Here is a 20,427-nt window from a genome sequence, read left to right on the forward strand (position 1 = left end):
ACATAATCTTTTTAAGTTCAATAAGAATTTTGATTTATGTGCTGAAAATAACCTGATAGGAATTTTGGGTTAATCTCTGTAGTCTTGTTAGAGATGAGTGGAATTTATTTAGAAATAACTTTTTTGGCAATCAGAGATTTTTATTAATTTGGTATTAAAGAAAGGGAGGTGATTTGGTTTTTTAAATTATTATTTCAACTTTTTTTTTTCTTAATAGTATTTTATTTTTCCAAATGCATGTAAAGATAGTTTTCAACATACACTTTTAAAATTTTTCAGTAGTATTTTACTTTTAAAAATATATGTAAAGGTAGTTTTCAACATTCATTTTTGAAAGACTTTGTGTTTCAAATTTTTCTCCCTCTCCAAGATAGCAAGCAATCTAGTTTGGGTTGGAAATAGGTTTATATGTGTGGTCCTTTTAAATATTTTCATATTTGTCATGTGCAAGAAAAATCAGACCAAAAAGGAAGAGGGGGGAATCATGAGAAAGAAAAAACCAAAAAAATCACAAAAAAGAAAAAAAAAAAAAATATATATATATATATATATATATATGTATATATGAAGATACTATTCAGTCTCCACAATTCTCTTTCTGAATGCGAATAGCATTTTCCAATCCAAATCTATTGAAATTGTGTTATATTGCCAAGAAGAGCCAAATCCATCACAATTGATCATCACATAATCTTGTTAACTTATGTATATCAGGGGTCTTTAAACTTTTTAAATAGGGGGCCAGTTCACTGTCCCTCAAACTGTTGGAGGGCCAGAATATAGTAAAAGCAAAATCTTTGTTTTGTGGACCTTCAAATAAAGAAACTTCATAGCTGAGGACCAGGGCTACCGCATCTGGCCCGTGGACCGTAGTTTCAGGACCCCTGATGTATAATCTGGTTTTGCTCACTTCATTCAGCATCAGTTCATGTAAATCTGTCCAGGCTTTTCTGAAATCAGCCTATTTATTATTTCTTATAGACAATTAATGTTCCATTATACTCATACATAATAATTTATTCAACCATTCAAGGGGTATATTTTATAACTTGGTTGAGTCTATGGAAGTTTGTTAAGAGAATAAGAAAATAGTTTTTAATAGTTGGTTTATACTATATAGATGAATTGATTTATAAAGTGATTTGTCTATTATCGTGGGATCTATGGAAGATAAACTGATGAATTGTTAATTGAAAGAATGTATAGCTTTTTACCTATTGAAACTAACTTTTTAATGTAAAAAAAAAAAAAGACAAAATAATGAAGCAGCAAGCTACCTTTACATTCTTGAGTATGTTGTTTGTCAGTTGTTACGACAGTCATATTTCAGTTTTTATGTTTGATATTATATGCTCAAAGGCTTCATTATTTATTTATTTATATTTGTATGCGCTTTCCCTGCTTTGGGCCCTTTTAGCAGAGAAACAACTCTAGAGTCTGATGAGGAAAGAACCTTACCAGAGGACTCCTCCCACTCCCAAAGTTTTTAATCTTGTTTCCACTGACTCTAATTTGAAAGATTTTTTAATTAAGCCAGCTAGACTTAGTGCTTTAATTAAGCTGTTTAGACCTGGACTCGGGGCCTTTCTGGTTTGTGTGAACAAATATTCATTCATTTTCTGTAGAATGTTGAGAATATTGTTTTTATTATTTTGTGTGAATTGAATGTTTAAAGTTAGGAAGAGAAGAAAAAAATCTGGTAGTTTTTAGATAATGCATTATATGAGCTTAATGAATATAAATGTAGATTTTTTTTTCTTCTTAAAGAAGAAATCTACAATGTGTTAACTGTATTGCTGGTAACTGGTGCAAATTTGTAGGACAAAGTAGTGAGAAAAATGAATAGGGCCAGGTGAGTTCAAGCTTACAGCATAGAACTGATTTTACTTCTTAACAGCTTCCCTCTTATACCCCACCATAAATATGTTTTTCTCTGTTATACATCACACAATGATGTATAAAACACCACAGGTACAACCAAGAATGTGGTATTTCCTTGTACTATTAGGAAAGACTTATCCTTTTTTGTTGTTGTTCTTTTAGTGGGCTCATTATTCCATTAGATAAAATATATTCTGGTCATGTCGACCTCTATATTTCTAGTAAATAACCCAAAAAAGTTCTGATATGGATTACCAGCTAGGGAACAGGCCTTGCCATGTTCCATAAAATACTATAAGTGACTTTGCCTTGCCTCGGTCTTCCAAAGGACTTAGAACTGACTTCCCCACATCTCTTTCACAACTTATACAAGTTAACCAAGATTGGTTTCAACAGGATTATCATTATTCTAAGAAAACAAGGAAAACAAAAGCAAATTAAAATTTAAAAACTATATATGTTATAGCATGAAAGAATGTAAGAAATCTATTTTTTAAAGGATTTAAGTCTGTGAATAGCATGAGTCATAGATTTTGCCACTCCTTCTGGATCAGTTTCAGGTATGGGCACATTTTTTATATCAGAAGTGATTATATATATATATATATATATATATATATATATATTGATATCTAAGTAATATTAGACTCATGGCAAGCTCCTAAGAGTCATGCACTTATCTTCTCCCATGATGTAGTGGAGTCAGTGGTATTGTATATTAAAGGAGTAACACATATAAAGGAATATCAACAATCACATCTCATTGATAGTCTTCTTTCAATAATACTTCCAGCTCATCTTGTAAGAAGAACATTGATTGTTCAAATAAATTTAATTTGTTACTAAAATCTCTATCAATATTTTCTTGTGTCTGGAATGCCAAAGCAGCATTTCTGTCTAGCTTGTCAGCAAATGTTAACTGCCTGGATTTCAGATTGTAATGCTATAGCAAAAACAGTGCTTGAAACTATTAAAGAAGCAAAGTCAATAATCCCAGTTATCAACAAGCCTGTAAATCTTTTTGATTGGTCTACTGTTTCAGCAGTTATGTGCAATGAATGCTTTTCTGCTGAATGAAACCAGAGATGGGAAACATTTATGGGAAATGATACAAAGGATGATTGCTCTACAATTATGACTTATTTAGAAGTTAGATCAGTACATTGAGTGAGTGTACAATTTACACAATTAACATTCCAATTATATTCAGTGTCTCCTAGTGTAAGGGTAAGGCAATTTTTTTCAATTACATTTTCATGATCGCCATACTGTCTTATTTCCTTGTATAAATATTTATCCCTGGTATAAATGTTAAAGTTTGTGAGAACTCAGTATGATACTGTCAAGAGTATTAAAAAGCTCTCCATATTTCTTTTAGTATTTTAGTCCCACCCTCTATTTGCAATGTCTCTGAAGTGAAAATTCTAATAAAGATGTTTTCCAAAAAGAATGATTCATTTTGCCTGATTCCTCAACATAACATCCAACCTGGCTTTCCTCAGATTCCTTCTATTGAGATATTTTCTGACATAGATAAATAATACTCAGACCAAGGAGAGAATCCCATTTTCTTAATTCATTACTACAAAGTGAGGCATTTGGGAAACCAGAAAATTATGGGGGGGAAGGGGCTGCCATATATAGATAAATTTTCAATATGCCAATAAAGTCCAGTTTCATTTTTTCCATAGTCATACCCATTTCTTACGTGATTTTAGCTGTAAAGAGAGCTTGTATAGAATTTTTTTGAGAAACTGAGTTTGAGTTGCCATTTCTCTGACTGTAATTTTTGCAGTTATATTGTAATTGTGAAAAGGATATTTCCTTCCCTGATCCCCCAATAGCTGAGTATTAGTGTACTATGTTATTCATATATGTCACAAGGAGGGAAAGGAAAATATATCCAATACATTTCTCCACTCCTCCTGCACACTTGGTGCATAAAATAGACACCATTGCAAGGAACACAAGTTCAGATTTGTTGGGATATCCTTGAGCATGACAAGATCACATGCTCACTGTGACGGAACCTTTCTCTCTTCCCCTATGGGAATTTCCATCTTCTGTATTACCCAACTCGATCTTCTTTGTTTTCCTTGAAGTTTCATGTTCAGAAGTTGGGCAGTCAGTTGTGGTACATGCTCTGACATTTTTCTCATATACTCGACACCAGTCGCATATATGATTCTGGAAAGACACAAGCAAATCTTCTTCCCCACGTTAATATCAGGACTTTTCCCATTTTCCTGTTAATGGATCTTTCGACATTACCTGGGTGGACAACCCTTTTTCTTCTGTAAAATGTTTTTCTTCTAGGGTATGCCCATTTTTATTCATTGTCAAAAAAAATTCAAAATATGTAGTGTTTTTGATAGATTTCTTTGTAGGGTAGTGGTGTGTATTCCCCCTTTAGGTTAATTTAGCGTGATTTCTATGTCCTTATTATGGCACTCTACAAGAGCTTGTCCAGTATGGTTATGGAAGTCCCAGTAATCAATTACATACTATAGGAAGAACAGAATTCATTAAAAGCTTTACTAATATAAACAAGGGTATTATTTGCTTTTATCTGTTTTGAAATGCCCATACGGGCAAATGCCAAAAAGAGAGAATTAATAGCCTATTTGACAGCCTCACCTGTTTTTAATGAGGCAAAAGTAAAGGAATACTTATCTACTGTGACATGAACTAAAGAACATGAACATGTTCTTCCTATAGTATGTAATTGATTACATTACAATTACATTACATTACATTACAATAATCAACCTAAAGGGGGAATACACACCATTACCCTACAAAGAAATCTATCAAAAACACTACATATTTTGAATTTTTTTTGACAATGAACAAAAATGGGCAAAATATGAGTAACAATCATTTGTCAAGTATGATTACTGAGAATACCTTACGGATTGATGAAAGTAGCTATAACATGATGATGTATATAGCAGGCAGGACAACTCTTTTTATTTTATTTTATTTTTTTAAATAATTATAGCTTTTTATTGACAGAACCCATGCCTGGATAATTTTTTACAATATTATCCCTTGCACTCACTTCTGTTCCTACTTTTCCCCTCCCTCCCTCCACCCCCTCCCCCAGATGGCAAGCAGTCCTATATATGTTAAATATGTGTGCAGAACCGAACAGTTCTCTTGTTGCACAGGAAGAATTGGATTCAGAAGGTAAAAATAACCTGGGAAGAAAAACAAAAATGCAAACAGTTTGCATTCATTTCCCAGTGTTCTTTCTTTGGGTGTAGCTGCTTCTGTTCATCATTGATCAATTGGAACTGAATTAGATCTTTTCTTTGTTGAAGAAATCCACTTCCATCAGAATACATCCTCATACAGTATCGTTGAAGTATATAATGATCTCCTGGTTCTGCTTATTTCACTTAGCATCAGTTCATGTAAGTCTCTCCAAGCCTCTCTGTATTCATCTTCCTGGCCATTTCTTACAGAATAATAATATTCCGTAATATTCATATGCCACAATTTACCCAACCATTCTCCAATTGATGGGTATCCATTCATTTTCCAGTTTCTAGCCACTCTACAAACAGGGCTGCCACAAACATTTTGGCACATACTATTCCCTTTCCCTTCTTTAGTATCTCTTTGGGGTATAAGCCCAATAGTAGCACTGCTGGATCAAAGGGTATGGACAGTTTAATAACTTCTTGGGCATAATTCCAGGTTGCTCTCCAAAATGTCTGGATTCGTTCACAACTCCACCAACAATGCATCAGATACTGATGCATTGTATCTCAGTTTTCCCACATCCCCTTCAACATTAATCACTCTTTTTTCCTGTCACTTTGGCCAATTTGACAGGTGTGTAGTGGTATCTCAGAATTGTCTTAATTTGCATTTCTCTGATCAATAGTGATTTGGAACATCCTTTCATATGAGTGGAAATAGTTTGAATTTCATCATCTGAAAATTGTCTGTTCATAAGGCAGGACAACTCCTAACTATTTCTCTAATTTGTTCTCTTGTGTTTTGGAATTGTCTGTGAAGCTTATGATTATGATTGTCAACAGCCTTTGGAAAGAAATCTGTTAATATTGTAGGATAAAATTGTAACTGGGTGTCAGTGGTATTGTTGCCAGATGATAAGGATCTAGGAAGGTTAGAATATGTTCTAATATGACTCATATTAAATAGGATTACAACTCACATGAATTAACTTTTGTAGATTAAAAAACGATGTATATTTCAAGAGGGGCAACCGAACTTGATTTTTGAGGTTTCTGTATGAGAACAGACTACATACGTCTGAAAGGATATTGAAAAGTTTGATATTATATTATTTATATAGTATACTGCTTTCCTTGAACTAGAGCCATCAGTAAAGGTGGAATCAGCAGGATAGTTTTTTTTTTTATTATCTTTGGAAATATCCATTGATATTTTTCACAAAAGATAAGTAATTTTATAGAAAGTCTGTGATTATCTATTTTGCCAAGTAAAAAAATAAAAACCTGCCACTCAGTATTAAGGACATTCATTTCTTGAGATTTTGTATGTGGATGATGTATGATTAATTAAGGAAGAGCCAGGAGTTGGAAATGTTTAATTTATTCGTTAGATATGGCTATCATTGTGGTATATGGCACAAGAGGACAGGAAATAGGTGGGGGAGATGAGTCCATTCAGGTGTTCCCATGATTGATATAGGGTTGCAGTGTAGGGGACACAAGAATAGCAAGTATTGCTCCCTATACATTTTCATTAGGGAGTATTCGTGTTAATTGGACTTAAGATAATTTTTTCTTTACAATGTAATTGTAAAGTAATAAGTGTAATTCACGTTTGTCTTCTGGAGATAGAGTTCTAGGAGAATTTAATAAAAGATCTCCTTGTGATGTAGAGAATAAATGGGAAAGTTGATGTGTGGGTATTTGTAGCATGGGTTGAAACCAGTTAATATCCCTTAATAATCTTGAGACTCATTAAAAAGTTGTAATGAATTTTTTTCCCATCTCAAGTTTCTGGGGTTAGATTATTTGAGTGTCTACAAGACCAAGAAATTAAAAAAGGGGTTTATCTTAGAATTTTCTCAGGAGCACTTACCAAAACCCATGAATGTAGGGGTTTGTACTAAGGGGAAATGTTACTAAGAAATTGAGATTGTTCACATCTTTGCTACTACATAAAATATCTTCCATTTAGTGAATTATTTTGGAATCTGGATATTTCAGACTCACTGAGATAGCATAACCAGTAGTATTTTGGTTCATCATAGGACTATTTTTCATTCCTTGAGATTTCCACTGAAATCTTTGTTCAGGTACCTCCACTGACTTGTCTTTGCCTGTATCCCTCAAAGATTTTTTTCTTGAATCTTTAAATGTATTATCAGACAGGGCATCCTAATAGGACATGCCCCAAAAGTAGCTATTCCAGAACTACCAAATCCTGATGATCACTGAGTTGTTGAATTCTTAATTCTTCCTAGCACAATATAATATATTACTATCATTTGAGCATTGGAAGAATTATGGGGAATTTCTACTCTTATTGGCCCAACTTATGACTTGATATTTCTCCTGTGTAATCTTTGTCAATTACACTAGGGGAAATAAGAAACCCTCTTATTGTTTGTCCATTTTTACCTATAAATAAGCCTATAGTCCCTGAGGGTAAAAAGCCACAAGTACCTGTGAGGTTTTGTTTTATTTTGTTTTGGGTTTTTTTGATTTCCATTTCTGATTATATCTGTCTGTACTAACAAGACTAATTCTGCACTCCTCTACATTGTCCTAAGAAAAGAGGGTTTAGAGAGTTGCCAGGGAAAACCACCTGTGTGTAGGGGATTGTTGAAGAAATCTTTTTGAGAGCCACTTGGGGGAAGATAGATGGACATTATTTTTCCCATTGTTTTCTGGAGCCAAGACTGGCCCCAGTTTCCTTTTTCTGACAGAATATTTTGATCATACTGAAACTCTGATGGGGATCATCAGCTGTAGAAAAGATCTTGCCACATCCATGAAGTCCTCCAAGCGACCTTATCTTGCTTCTTTTTCCAAAGGACTTAAATCTTGCTCCCCACACTGTTTGATGACTAAGTCATATATTGTGATACAACTGTGAATTTACTGGTATTAATGTTAATTTCAGAAACAATTATGCTCTCTCTGAGTTATAAACAGTGGAATTTGGTATGTGAGGTGGAACCTGTTGGAACTGTAATTTTTTAGTGCATCATTGAGGTGAAAATGCCAAGATTTCACAGAGTGCGGCCTATGTATCATCAAACAGATAGATATAAAATTCTGGGAATTTTGAGAGCATGGCCTCATAAAAGGTAATGTTAGAATCTTCTGTACTTCAACTAGAGTTCTCCTTTAAACATCTCCCACTTGTTAGATCATTGACCTGACTATGAGACCTTTTGACTATGAGGATTGTTCATTCAAAAAAAGTATTTGGTGTTTTACTTGAAATCACATAGCTAAGAGAGGATTTTTGATTATATTTTTGATAATGACTTTGATACTGTCAAAAGAATTCTAAGTGTTTTATAATGACTATGTTACTTTATGCTTTCAGGTCCACAAGGACACAGGGGTTTAAAACCTTGCTACCTACATATTGCTACTATTATGAATTTGTAGATAATTATGTTATTATGGAGATCATAGTGCCCATCCCAGACTTGAAACCTGTTAAGAGTCCTTTATTCAGGTGGTTGGGTTCTAGCTATCCTGAACCCCATAGAGAGTTGTTAGAGGTAGTGGCAATGGAGAGGTGAGTTGTTAGGAAAATGAGAAAGAAGGTGAGAAGTTAGAAAAGGAGGGGAGAGATGATTCTAGATATGGAGAATGGCATATGTAGGGGCAGATCGATTCTCCAAAAAGCCCCCACAGCTGTGAATCATAACACACTTAAAGGAATTGCAAATCAGCCTTTACTGATGCAGATATTGTTTGTGAATTGGGAATGAAATAAATTGGAGGCAAGAAGGAAGAGGAAAGAGGTCAGAGAATGCAACTGCATCTCAGTCTCTTTGTATCATTATCATCCTTTCACATGAAGGGATCTATTCTGCTGGTCAGAAGTAGATCCCCAGTAGCCACTAGCAGGTGGCTCCTGTGACAGTGTGCAAAGGCAAACAGCATAGGAGATGGAATGGGGATGCACAAGGAATAAGCCAGTTCATAGTGGGAAAGTAAATTATAAGACTACAAAAACGTAGGAAAGGGATGAGGCTTTGGAGCGTTTTTGGATATATTTTTATTAATTGTAAATTCTCAGGATGAATGAATCTTACTATATAGAACAGTTACAGTTTTACTTTGTTAACAGAGAAGCTTTTAAATTACGTTATTCCTTATTATTGTTCTGTAAGAAATGACCAACAGGAAGATTTCAGAAAGGCCTGGAGAGACTTACATAAACTGATGCTGAGTGAAACAAGCAGGGCCAAGAGATCATTATATACTTCAACAACAATACTATATGATGACCAATTCTGATGGACTTGGCCATCCTCAGCAATGAGATCAACCAAACATTTCCAGTGGAGCAGTAATGAACTGAACCAGCTACTCCCAGAGAAAGAACTCTGGGAGATGACTAAGAACCATTACATTGAATTCCCAATCCCCATATTTTTGCCCACCTGCACTTTTGATTTCCTTCACAGGCTAATTGTACAATATTTTAGAGTCTGATTCTTTTTGTACAGCAAAATATCAGTTTGGTCATGTATACTTATTGTGTATCTAATTTATATTTTAATATATTTAACATCTACTAGTCATCCTGCCATCTGGGGGAGGGGATGGGGAAAAGAGGGGAAAAATTGGAACAAGAGGTTTGGCAATTGTCAATGCTGTAAAGTTACCCATACATATAACCTGTAAATAAAAGGCTATTAAATTTAAAAAAAAAATTAACATTAAAAAAAAAAAGAAAATAAAAAGCTTTAATAAAAAAAATTCATAATAAATAAATAAATTACGTTATTCCTATTTGCAGCATTCCTGGGGTTCCTAAATTCCCCCTGCCCCCCTCCTACCAGCAAATGGCCATCCCAATTTAGTAATTCAACACTCTTTGTCTAAATGATGAGTAATTCTCTAATATAGGTCAAAAGAGGAAACTGAAGAGGAAGTCAGTTTCATTCTAGAGTAGTTCAGGATCTTGACTAAAGAACCTCTGTGGCAAACATGTATAGAAATACAAAGATATTAGTTATGAGGCAGTGTTGTGCCAAAACATATGCGAGATGGGACCTGACTGGAATTTAATGGGGAGGTTTATTAAAGCACGGGGTTGCAAGGGGAAGTTGCAAATCAAGCAGCCCCAGATGGAGGGAGAGCGGAGAGCAAGATTTATAATTCGAAAAAACACAAGAGGGAGGGTCCTTTATCTCCCATAAGTATTATTCATACAGAAACAGAATTTAGCCATTAGTTCCTTATGTGGGGGCTAACAGGAACTGTTACACAAGCAGTTAGTTCCCTCTCTGGGGGCCAACAGGATGCCCTTGGGCCTCATGAGACCCAAGATATTCTAGAAATTTAAGGAGAAGGAGGTTAATTAAAAAACAACGTTTGGGGGCCTCAGTAATTTTGGGTTGCTTCACTTGGGCTGGTCATGAAGAGGACAACAAAAATAAGAGTGCAGGATCTCATACTTCAGCAGATTGAAACAAATATAGGAATGACAGAACGCTATAATATATAATCCTTGAAGTTTTTCAAACCCTGTTGTTTAACACATACTCCTTTCCCACTCCCAAACCTATAAAAGCATATGGATAAAACAAATATAAAATGAACAGTGCTTAGAGCAGTCTCTATTTACTCTTGTTTAATAAGTAAAATATCTGCTATCTCATATTACAGTTCTTGCTCTGGTTCTTTGATTATAGTTATTCTGGAATCAATTCACAATAATAGCAAATGAATTATAGTTTCTGTCTTGACATAGCTTTTCCAGAAATAAATTTTTTTTCGAGCATTTAAATAGGTACATCAAATGTATATTTTATTTACATAGATGGATAGACATATTATATATACACTCATAAACACACATACTATATATAGTCTATGCTATTTTTATATTTTTAAGGTTCTCTTTTAGAGTTATTTTAATTTTGATTTCTCTTACTTATTAGTAATCCATAATATTTTTGCATATTGTGGTTAGTTTGTGTTATTTTAGAAACAAGTCTATATTCTTTCACTACTTAACTAAGGAATGATAATATTATGATTGTTTTTGATCACGTGACCCCAACCTTTTACCCTGCTATTTTGATTGTCTCTTTGTTCTTGAAGTTTTGAATGATGAGAAGGTAGTAGATGGTCAGGAACTGTACTTTTTAATTAGGCTTTTTGCTGTGCCATAACTTAATCTGATAATCTCCTTAGTCCCTTCTCCCAAAAATCTCCAAATCCAAGCCCAAAGCCACACTCTTCAGCATCATCACTTTTTGCTTTGAAGTGACCTGTTAATGAGAAGCCAAAAAAAAAAAATTAGAAACAAACCAAAATATTAGAAGACTTTTTAAAAGCTAAACCTCTTTATTTTATTTTGAACACCTTCCCAATTTAAATAGAATTAAGAAATTAAATCAATTTGATTTTCTAAGTTTTAAAATAGTATCTTGTTCTTAGTCCTCTAAAACGAAAACTGGGCTTGAGTGCTTCCTATTTGTGGTCCTGTTCCCTTAGGCACAATTCCATAAATTAATTGACAATTTAATATTGTATGTGAAACTATGAATCTCTTGTTTTATTAAAGCCTGGGTATGACTCAGAATGGTGAGTGGTCCCATTTAATAAAAAGCTGGAGATATTTCTAGGAGCAAAACAAAAATTTATTGTACATTCTTGAGAGAAATGGGCTTCCCTCCTGTAGAGTAAGCAATCGAAAGGAGGAGACACCTTTTGGGACAGGTTTTACACCTTAAATAGTCCCTAATGCAAATACCCCTCCCACCCCTGACCATAATCTTCATAGGCTGAGGGTCTTACATTCTAAATGCAGAAACTACCCAAGAATTTGAACTTGGCCAGTAAGTACATAGTTGACCATATTTGATCGAAGTAGGGAGAAAATGTCATGGAAGGATAGCAGGAAGGGGACTTAGGTATACCTTTAAGTCAATGCTCAAGGTCCTTCAGACTGACTCCAACTCTGAGATAGATGAAACCTTACTCGATTTTCATAACTGTCTTGAGAGATCTCACCTCATCTCATTTAGCTGTTAAGGAATTCCCTGAACTTGTCTTTTTGAGTTGCTATATTTTCCAGAGATACTGGACCCAGAACATTGAAGTGACCCCAAATGTGTTAAGAACAGACCTCCCCCCCAAATTGACACAATTTGTTTTTGCATATCACACTGGATTCTCTGTGTCCTTGAGAGAGAAGATAGCCACTAGCCAGTCTGTGCCAGACTGGGATGATGGCTTTGTAGCTGGGGTCCTCTGCAGATAAGAAGATCCCCTTATCTTCATAGTCTGGCACTTCCCAAAGAAAAAGAATGAGGCTTTTGCCATTACTTCTTTAATGGGGAGTGGTTTTATCTTTTTTCTCACCTTTGCTTTGCCATTCCCCCTTCCTGATCATGTCCCTTTCTGGTATTCCCTCTTCCCTTTGTTATACTATTATAAAAAAGTAATAAATTTAACATTACTTTCAAAGTTGTCTGCTTATCTGTTTTTCTAAATTTCTCTTCTGTGCATTTAAAAAAATGTTATAACTGCAACTTAGTCTTAGAGAGTTGTCTAGATATTATTGAACCCTTTCATTTCTTATTGTGCATTAATATGCTACTCTTGTAGCTTGTGCTGTGGTCTGTGAATGACCACAAGCATTCTCTTCTGCCCTGGAAATGTGAATAGAGTCCCCATTCCAATATGGCTGCTAGGCACATGTGGTTAATGCTCCTTCTCACCTTGGCACTACCATCCTACATTGTGACCTGAATCCAAGTATGGGCAAAGCACCAGAGTGCCACCTCAGTGCTAGCAAAAAGATCCTTGTAATCTCCTCCTGACCAGTTGTTCAGCCTTCTAACCTACTGTGGGCTGAGAGTTCCTGAAAGCTGCCCTTGCTGTGCTGAATCAGTGGCTCTCCATAGCCTGCTTCTTGAAACTTGGAGTTGTGTTGACATGGCCTATTCTGGACTGTGCTCTACTCTTATTCTGGTCTGACAGACCTTTCTTGCTGACCTAAATTATCTTTGGCATCAGTGGGCTAAGAGGTGTAGAAATTGACACTACTGTCAGTGGTCAACCAGAGGTCTGCTCATGGTTTGCTGGCACTGGGGCTATGTTGGTGCTGCCTGTACTAGAATGCATTCCACCCTAATCCTTTTCTTATCAGCCTTCGAAATTGTCCTGGGCTGGAAAATTGTTTCAGTCCTTTTGAACATTTTGTTGCTCTAGAATTTGTTTAGAGTCATTATTTAAAGGTATTTGGAAGGGTTTAGAGAACAACTCAGCTGAGTCTCTGCCTTTACTTCACCATCTTGATTCTGTCCCTAAGGCAGTGATCATGAAAAAATATTTCTCCTTTTACGTCTTGTTACCATCCATAATGTATTTTTCAGGAATCTTAGTTTCTTAAAAGTAAATAGGACAAAAAAGAATGGGAAAGGATTTTAATGGAGCCCATTGTTTGCCATGAAATTGATTAAAAAATACTAATAAAATTTTCTTCCTGCAGATGAGTCTAGAAGGGTTTTCAAAAGGGGGAAGTATTAGTATTTTTATTAGAACTGGAAAAAAAAAGGTTTTAACATACTTTCACATAAAATTGTAAAGGAAAGTTTTCAGACAAGTTAGAAATTACTATAAATGGTACAGACTTTTTTTTTTAATTAAAGCTTTCTATGTACAAAACATGTATGGGTAATTTTTCATCATTGATTCTTGCAAAACTTTCTGTTCCAAATTTTTCCCTCCTTCCCCCTCCCCTAGAATGACAGATAGTCTAATACATGTTAAATCCAATATATGTATACTTATTTGTATAATTATCTTGCTGCACAAGAAAAATCGGATCAAGAAAGAAAAAAAAACACCTGAGAAAGAAAACAAAATGCAAGCAGATATCAATAGAACGCTTGAAAATGCTATGTTGTGGTCCACACTCAGTCCCCCCAGGCCTCTTTCTGGCTGTATATGGCTTTCTTCATCACTGAACAATTGGAGCTGGTTTGAATCATCTCATTGTTGAAGAGATCCATGTCTATCAGAGAGAATTTAGAAAACATGGCTGACTTTGATGTCTCCTATAATATGTGTGTTCATTTAGCAAGTGTCCCTTATCTTGTAAGGCAAGCTTTCACAAAAATATAGCAAGGTCCCAATAAACCCTTTGCAGATTTTGCGGGACTTTTGCAAACAGCTGTCACAAGAACCATTGGAGAAAATGCAACTAGAGAAATAATGAGACGACAACTGGCTAAGGAAAATGCCAATGAGGCTTGCAGAAGAATTATATGGGGACTACATAAAGATGCTCCTTTAGAGGAGATCATAAGACACTGTACTACAGTGGGCGGAAATGCTTATTATACCCACAGTATGATGAACATGGGAAGACAAGGTCCCTCTTGGCAAAGGACTTCTAGAGAGACTCGTAGATGTTTTCAGTCCACACCGAAATAGGACATCTGAGAGCCCAATGTAGATATGGATATGGAGTGAGAAGAAGACAGGGTGAGAAAAGACCTAAAACCTTATGCCCAAAATGCCACGAGGGCGTCCACTGGGCCTCAGAATGTAGATTGACCCAGGGAAATGAGAGGTGGGGCCCAGCTCCAAGACCTCAATCAAAAGACAGGTGGGGCATGATGGCAGCCACAGTTATACTTAATACTCTGATGTGATCAATCAGCCAAAAGGCAATCAGATGGGAGAAAGGGATTATAATTGGAGAGAATATAGGCTTTTTAACCCAACAGAAGGTCAGTGTCCAGTGCAAGCAACTCCAATGTAATTGCCAGGTGACAAGAAGAAATCTAGAAAGTGGTAAATAGAAGGGACTAGATAGGTTAACTGCTTGGGAGAAAGGGTTTGCTTGTATTCCTACAGATGGAGAAGGAAACAGATGGGTGGCAACGAGCATGTGGAAAGAGACAGAAAAAGAGAAAAACCTTGAAACAAAGAAGAAGACCTGTAATGGGCTGAGGTTTGAGCTGATGCACTGAGGTCCCAAGTACATGAGGCTAGATAGTAATTGGGCTATACTCTATTAATATACATGATTGGATTAAGAATGGTCCCTGCCCACTCTCCTTGCAAGTCCTGATGTGTTGTATAGGAAATGACGATTTTGGTGGGTGGAGGCAGAGAGGGAAGAAGACAAGCTGGGAGAGATTGGGCTGAGTTCGAGACTCCGAGCTGCTGGTTGTGTGGCTGCTGGTCGAGCTAGCTTCTTGACTCAGCTGCACACATTGCTATCGCCGATTCTCTTCCACCTCCGATCCTTCTTCACTGAGAATAAAGACTGACGATTTTCCCCTAACCTGAATTCCTGTCTCGTGCTGATCTTAAAATATACGATCTTAACAAAGACCTAAGAACAAAATCTGCAGGAATTATTGGATTCCCTAACACGATGAGACTATTGCAGGACTTCAGGAAGGCAGTTATAAAATTGGGTAAAAGATGATAAAGGACAGAAGTAGGATGGTGGCCACATGATCATAGAATGAAGGTAACACCTGCCCCCCAAAAAATGTTTTGAGGTAGAATTGACAAGAGTTGGATAATGATAGGCTGAAGTAAGAGACCATGAGCTGAGAATAAACAAATAAATGAAAAAGCATTTATAAAACCATTAAAGCTAAGTGTTAGAGATACAAATAGGAATATTAAACAATCCCTACTTTCAAGGAATTTCCTTCTATTTTAATAGAATTTAAAAGGGGGGGAGATAACGTAAGGCTTTTTTCTAGTGTTTTCTAACTGTTCACAAACCATTTCTTTAAGAGCAATAGGGAGTTCTTTTAGGAACTCACTCCCAATTTAGATTTTCTGCAATTTAGAGTTCGGGATTTGCCTAGAACAGAGCTTCTTTTTCCATTCTAACACTTTTTGCCCAAGAAATTTTTATGTGATGCTAGGTTTATTAAAGATAAAAGCACATTTGCATATTTATGAGGTAGGTGTGCTTATTTATTTTTAATATATAGAATTAAATCGTGGTGGAATATTTGATACTACTTTTCACCATTCCCCCATTCAATTACTTGATCCCATATGGGGTCACAAGCCACAGTTTAAGAAACTTTGGCCCAGAACACTCTTAGCTTCAAGGGTTCATCTATCCCCATATAAACAAGGTTATATTGCCTCTCACATTTCTTTCATATGTTGCAAAATCTTGTCAATAATAAAAACTAAGTTTTGCGTACTCCTTTTTTATTTTTGAAAGTCTCTCTTAGAAATCTTGACAGAAATCACTCCATGTTTGATTAGTTCCTAGGTACCCAATAGCTGATGTAAACTAGCTGCATTTTAGCAAATGTTCTCTAATTTAGGTATTGGAAGTATGTTAAGACTCTACTGATAATAATCAGTTTAGCAAACTTTACTAATCACAGTGCTTTTGTGATTGGTAAAGTGAAAAGGGGATCTAGTCCTGCAGTGGATAGAGAGAGAACAACATGCTTGCATGTCTGTGAGTAATAAATTGCTTGGGCAATTATTCCAATTATTCTTTGTATTTCTTCTAATCACACACATACAGATTCTATCAATTATAATAAATTTTTTTCTGTAAATAATTGAGGTAAGGATTTCATCTTTCCCTGAGGACTTGAATTCATCCAGGGCATCTAAGTTTCCATATTATCTCTCCTGTTGAAACTTGGGGTAAGAAAATTATACATTTATAATTAAAAATATAGAATTAAAATAGCTGATTTTAAAAGTCATTTTTCATTTTTATAGGAAAAAAACCCAAAATTTTATGTTTGTCTCCAAGGAATGTAATTTTAAAACCTCATCATGAAGTATATCCTTCTGGTATTTAGGTAAAATGAGAGAAACCAATAAATTAAGAAAATTGAAATGTGCACTTCAAAAACCACAAAACGTATTTGCAAAAATACAGGGAGTGATATTTCAGAATTTGTGGGTAAACATTAAAAGTTTTAGTGTATGGTAAGTTTTTGAAGGAGTACATGTGTTTGAATTTGTTGAAGTTAAGCCTTCAGAATATTTCATTATTAGAACACTATTACTGAAAGAATTGTTGAAATTTCAGCTGACATTATGGGTAATTTAAATCAAAGATGGAAAATACTCATTTTCAGGTGAAGTACAGCATAAGTAGTTTGTATTATTACTTTGTAGTACTTTGAGGTACCACAACACACCTCTCAGATTGGCTAAGATGACAGGAAAAGATAATGACAAATGTTGTAGGGGATATAGGAAAACTGGGACACTAGTGCATTATTGATGGAGTTGTGAACTGATCCAACAATTCTGGAGAGCAATTTGGAACTATGCACTATCAAATGTGTATACCATTTGATCCAGCAGCATTTCTATTGGGCTTATATCCCAAAGAGATTTTAAAGGAGGGAAAGGGACCCATAGGTGCAAAAAATGTTTGTGGCAGTCCTTTTTGTAGTAGCAAGAAACTGGAAACTGAATGGAAGCCCATCAGTTGGAGAATGACTGAATGATGGTAGATGAGTGTTATGGAATGTTATTGTTCCATAAAAAATGATCAGTAGGAAGATTTCAGAGAGGCCTATAGAGATTTACGTGAAGTGATACTAAGTGAAATGAGCAGAAACAGGAGATCATTGTACTTGGCTACGATAAGAGTATCCAATTATCATTTCTGATGGATATGGCTATTTTCAACAAGGAGATGATTGAAGCCAGTTCCAATGATCTTGAGAAAAAGGACCATGGGAACTGAGTGTGTATTACAACATAGCATTTTCACTCTTTTTGTTCTTGTTTGCTTGCATTTTATTTTCTTTCTCATTTTTTCCCCTTTTTGATTTGATTTTTCTTGTGCAGCAAGATAATTGTATCAATATGTATGCCTATATTGGACTTAACATATATTTTTACCACGTTTAACAAATATTGGATTACTTGCCATCTAGGAGAAGGGGGGGTAGGGGAAAGAGTGGGAAAAATTGAACACAAGGTTTTGCAAGGGTCAGTGTTGAAAAATTGTCCATGCATATATTTTTAAAATAAAAAGCTTTAATAAGTAGTTTGCATTTATTTGTATTTATAAGTGGTAAAAATCTGACTGTGAATGAAGAACTGCTTGATAATTCTTTTTCTTAATGGAAAGATGATTTTAATGACATGTGGACTTAGTGAAGAGAATACAGTTATCCCTTTTATATGGAGATTTTCTGTCAAGGTTTCAATAGATTACAGGTTAACATAAGAAATTAAATGAGAATTTTGGGGAGATTTTCATGGAAGCTGCAGATGACAAGGTCAGCTAATAACACATAAAATGTTTAGAAAGTCAGAAATGCATTAATATGTGTATAGTATTGTATAAAATCAATACTTTATCTTTTAATACCAAAATAATTAAAATAATTCTGGTTTGAAGGGAGGACCAAAACATTCTGTGCTGATTTTTTAGCTTGGGGTGGGGGACAGGGGACTGATCCTCTGAACTCCACAGTGGAAGAGATTGCACTGTATAATTGTACTATCAAAATGAGTATGCGTGGCTATGATGTAACAGCAAGAATGGGGAAGACAAATGGATTTGTAGCCAAATTATTGGCTATATAGAATTAAATTGCTCATGGTAGTAAGTTTTCTCATGTTCACATTATTATGTACAAAAGTAGTGAAAATGGAATATGTATTAAAGAAAAATTAATTTTATATTTTCTAGAATTGAATTAACTTTTTTCATATGTTGCGAAATTGAAAATGAACAGGAAGAATTACTTTATTATATAGAAGTTCACTGGCTTTTCCTATCATGGTTCTGAAATTATTTTGGCAGGTTTACCATGAAATCAAAATGTCTTTATAAATAAAAGTTACCAGAATAGCTGGTAAGAAAGAAATGGTTCTAGGATTTGGCTTTTAATATAGATGTTATGGGGTGGGGGTTTGTTTTTAGCAAATGTGCCTCAAAATTTAGGAATTAATATATAAATTTCAAAAGTAATTTAAAATGTGTGAAAACTTTTTCTATTCAGCATTCCATTTTCTTTTGATGTTGAAAAAGCAAAAAGTAACGTTCACAGAAACTTGGTGAAATTCAATTTAACATAGTACTAAAAGTATAATGAAATTAGTATCCCAGATTTTTATTCTTACTTACCAAGACATTTTGTTGAAATTTGCACTTATTTCCTGCAAGAATCTTAGTGATGTGTGGCAATATATAACTATATGAATAATTATTTTCATTCCTGAAGATACTTAAAACTTCACACATGGTAAAGATTAACAAATGAATATTTATCATATATGTTGAAAACTTCTCACAAAAACATAATCCCAATATTGATAAAATAGTTTCTTACTAAAAATTCCTAGTTTATTAGCAAATAAGATTAAATTGATTTTAAATCTTTTTGTAGTGATATGCTTTGTAATGATTTTGCATCTGTTCAAAATTGTTTATGTGTATTGTGTGTGTTTATATATGTGCGTAATAGACAAATATACATTTAGATTGAAAACCAATTGTCAAATTCATGAAAATGTTTCTTTTTTTCTATATTAGTTATATCTGGTACCTATTTGATTTTAACATGCTGATGTACTAATAACAAAATAGATGAACACATACTTTTCTAACTCAATAAATGACCCACAGGGATCCTTTTTTATTTTCTAATTAGTGGCTCCTGTTTCTATTTGAGTTTACCATCGCTATTCTAAAGGGATATAAAACATTTAGCGGAGGGGAATTAATTGTGGTGTAACCTGATCTGGATTGGTTCAGTCCTTAAGAGTCCTGAACTCTAGAGTGTTTAATGGGAAAAAAGACATCTGATATCTTGGAGATTACTTCAGCTTTGATACTATAATGATAATTTTGATGTCCCTACTCAATTTAATCACTGTTTACTCAGTTTATGATGATTTTTATGGGGATCATTGGAGTTGAGATTGAAGAGTATATTTTTTTAGATTAAGAATGTTAAGATCAAATAATCTTATGTATTAGTGATATTGATGTCATTAATATCTATTATGTTTTAGTGATATACTTGTAGATTGTAGGATAGAAACGTTGGAATTTAAGCAGGTAATCTTTGGTGCTGTCTGAAAAAACATCAGGCAGTCTCCAAATCAAGTAAAGATATTTATTGAGATTTGTTTAGAATCACATGCTGAGAGCAGGCTGTATTCCTTTAAGGAATTAACAGCCTAACAAAGCAACACAAAGATACTTATGGAATCTGATTACATCACAAGGTATGTAGATTTTGGCATAACACAAAGTGTGGAATACCAATGACAGACTAGCTGCACTGGCTCTTACAAAGACCATGAAAGTGAGAGAAGAAAGAGAGACACTGGTGATTTTCAGTCAAGACAT

General features: G+C 34.7%; 1 protein-coding gene across 3 annotated transcripts in view; it reads left to right on the forward strand.

Annotated features, from left to right (window-relative positions):
- RESF1 (retroelement silencing factor 1) overlaps positions 1–20,427 on the forward strand; it is a 59,141-nt gene that overhangs the window by 12,820 nt on the left and 25,894 nt on the right. Inside the window, exon 1 of one of the 3 annotated variants that reach the window (XM_031938135.1) lies at positions 19,085–20,407. The exons of the other annotated variants lie outside the window; for them this stretch is intronic. The gene's annotated coding sequence lies outside the window, so the exon portion shown is untranslated. Of the gene's footprint in view, positions 1–19,084; positions 20,408–20,427 lie in introns of those variants that run through there. 3 annotated transcript variants of the gene reach the window in all.

The sequence above is a fragment of the Sarcophilus harrisii genome, chromosome 5, assembly GCF_902635505.1.
Source record: "Sarcophilus harrisii chromosome 5, mSarHar1.11, whole genome shotgun sequence".
In the NCBI taxonomy this organism is placed as follows: domain Eukaryota; kingdom Metazoa; phylum Chordata; class Mammalia; order Dasyuromorphia; family Dasyuridae; genus Sarcophilus; species Sarcophilus harrisii.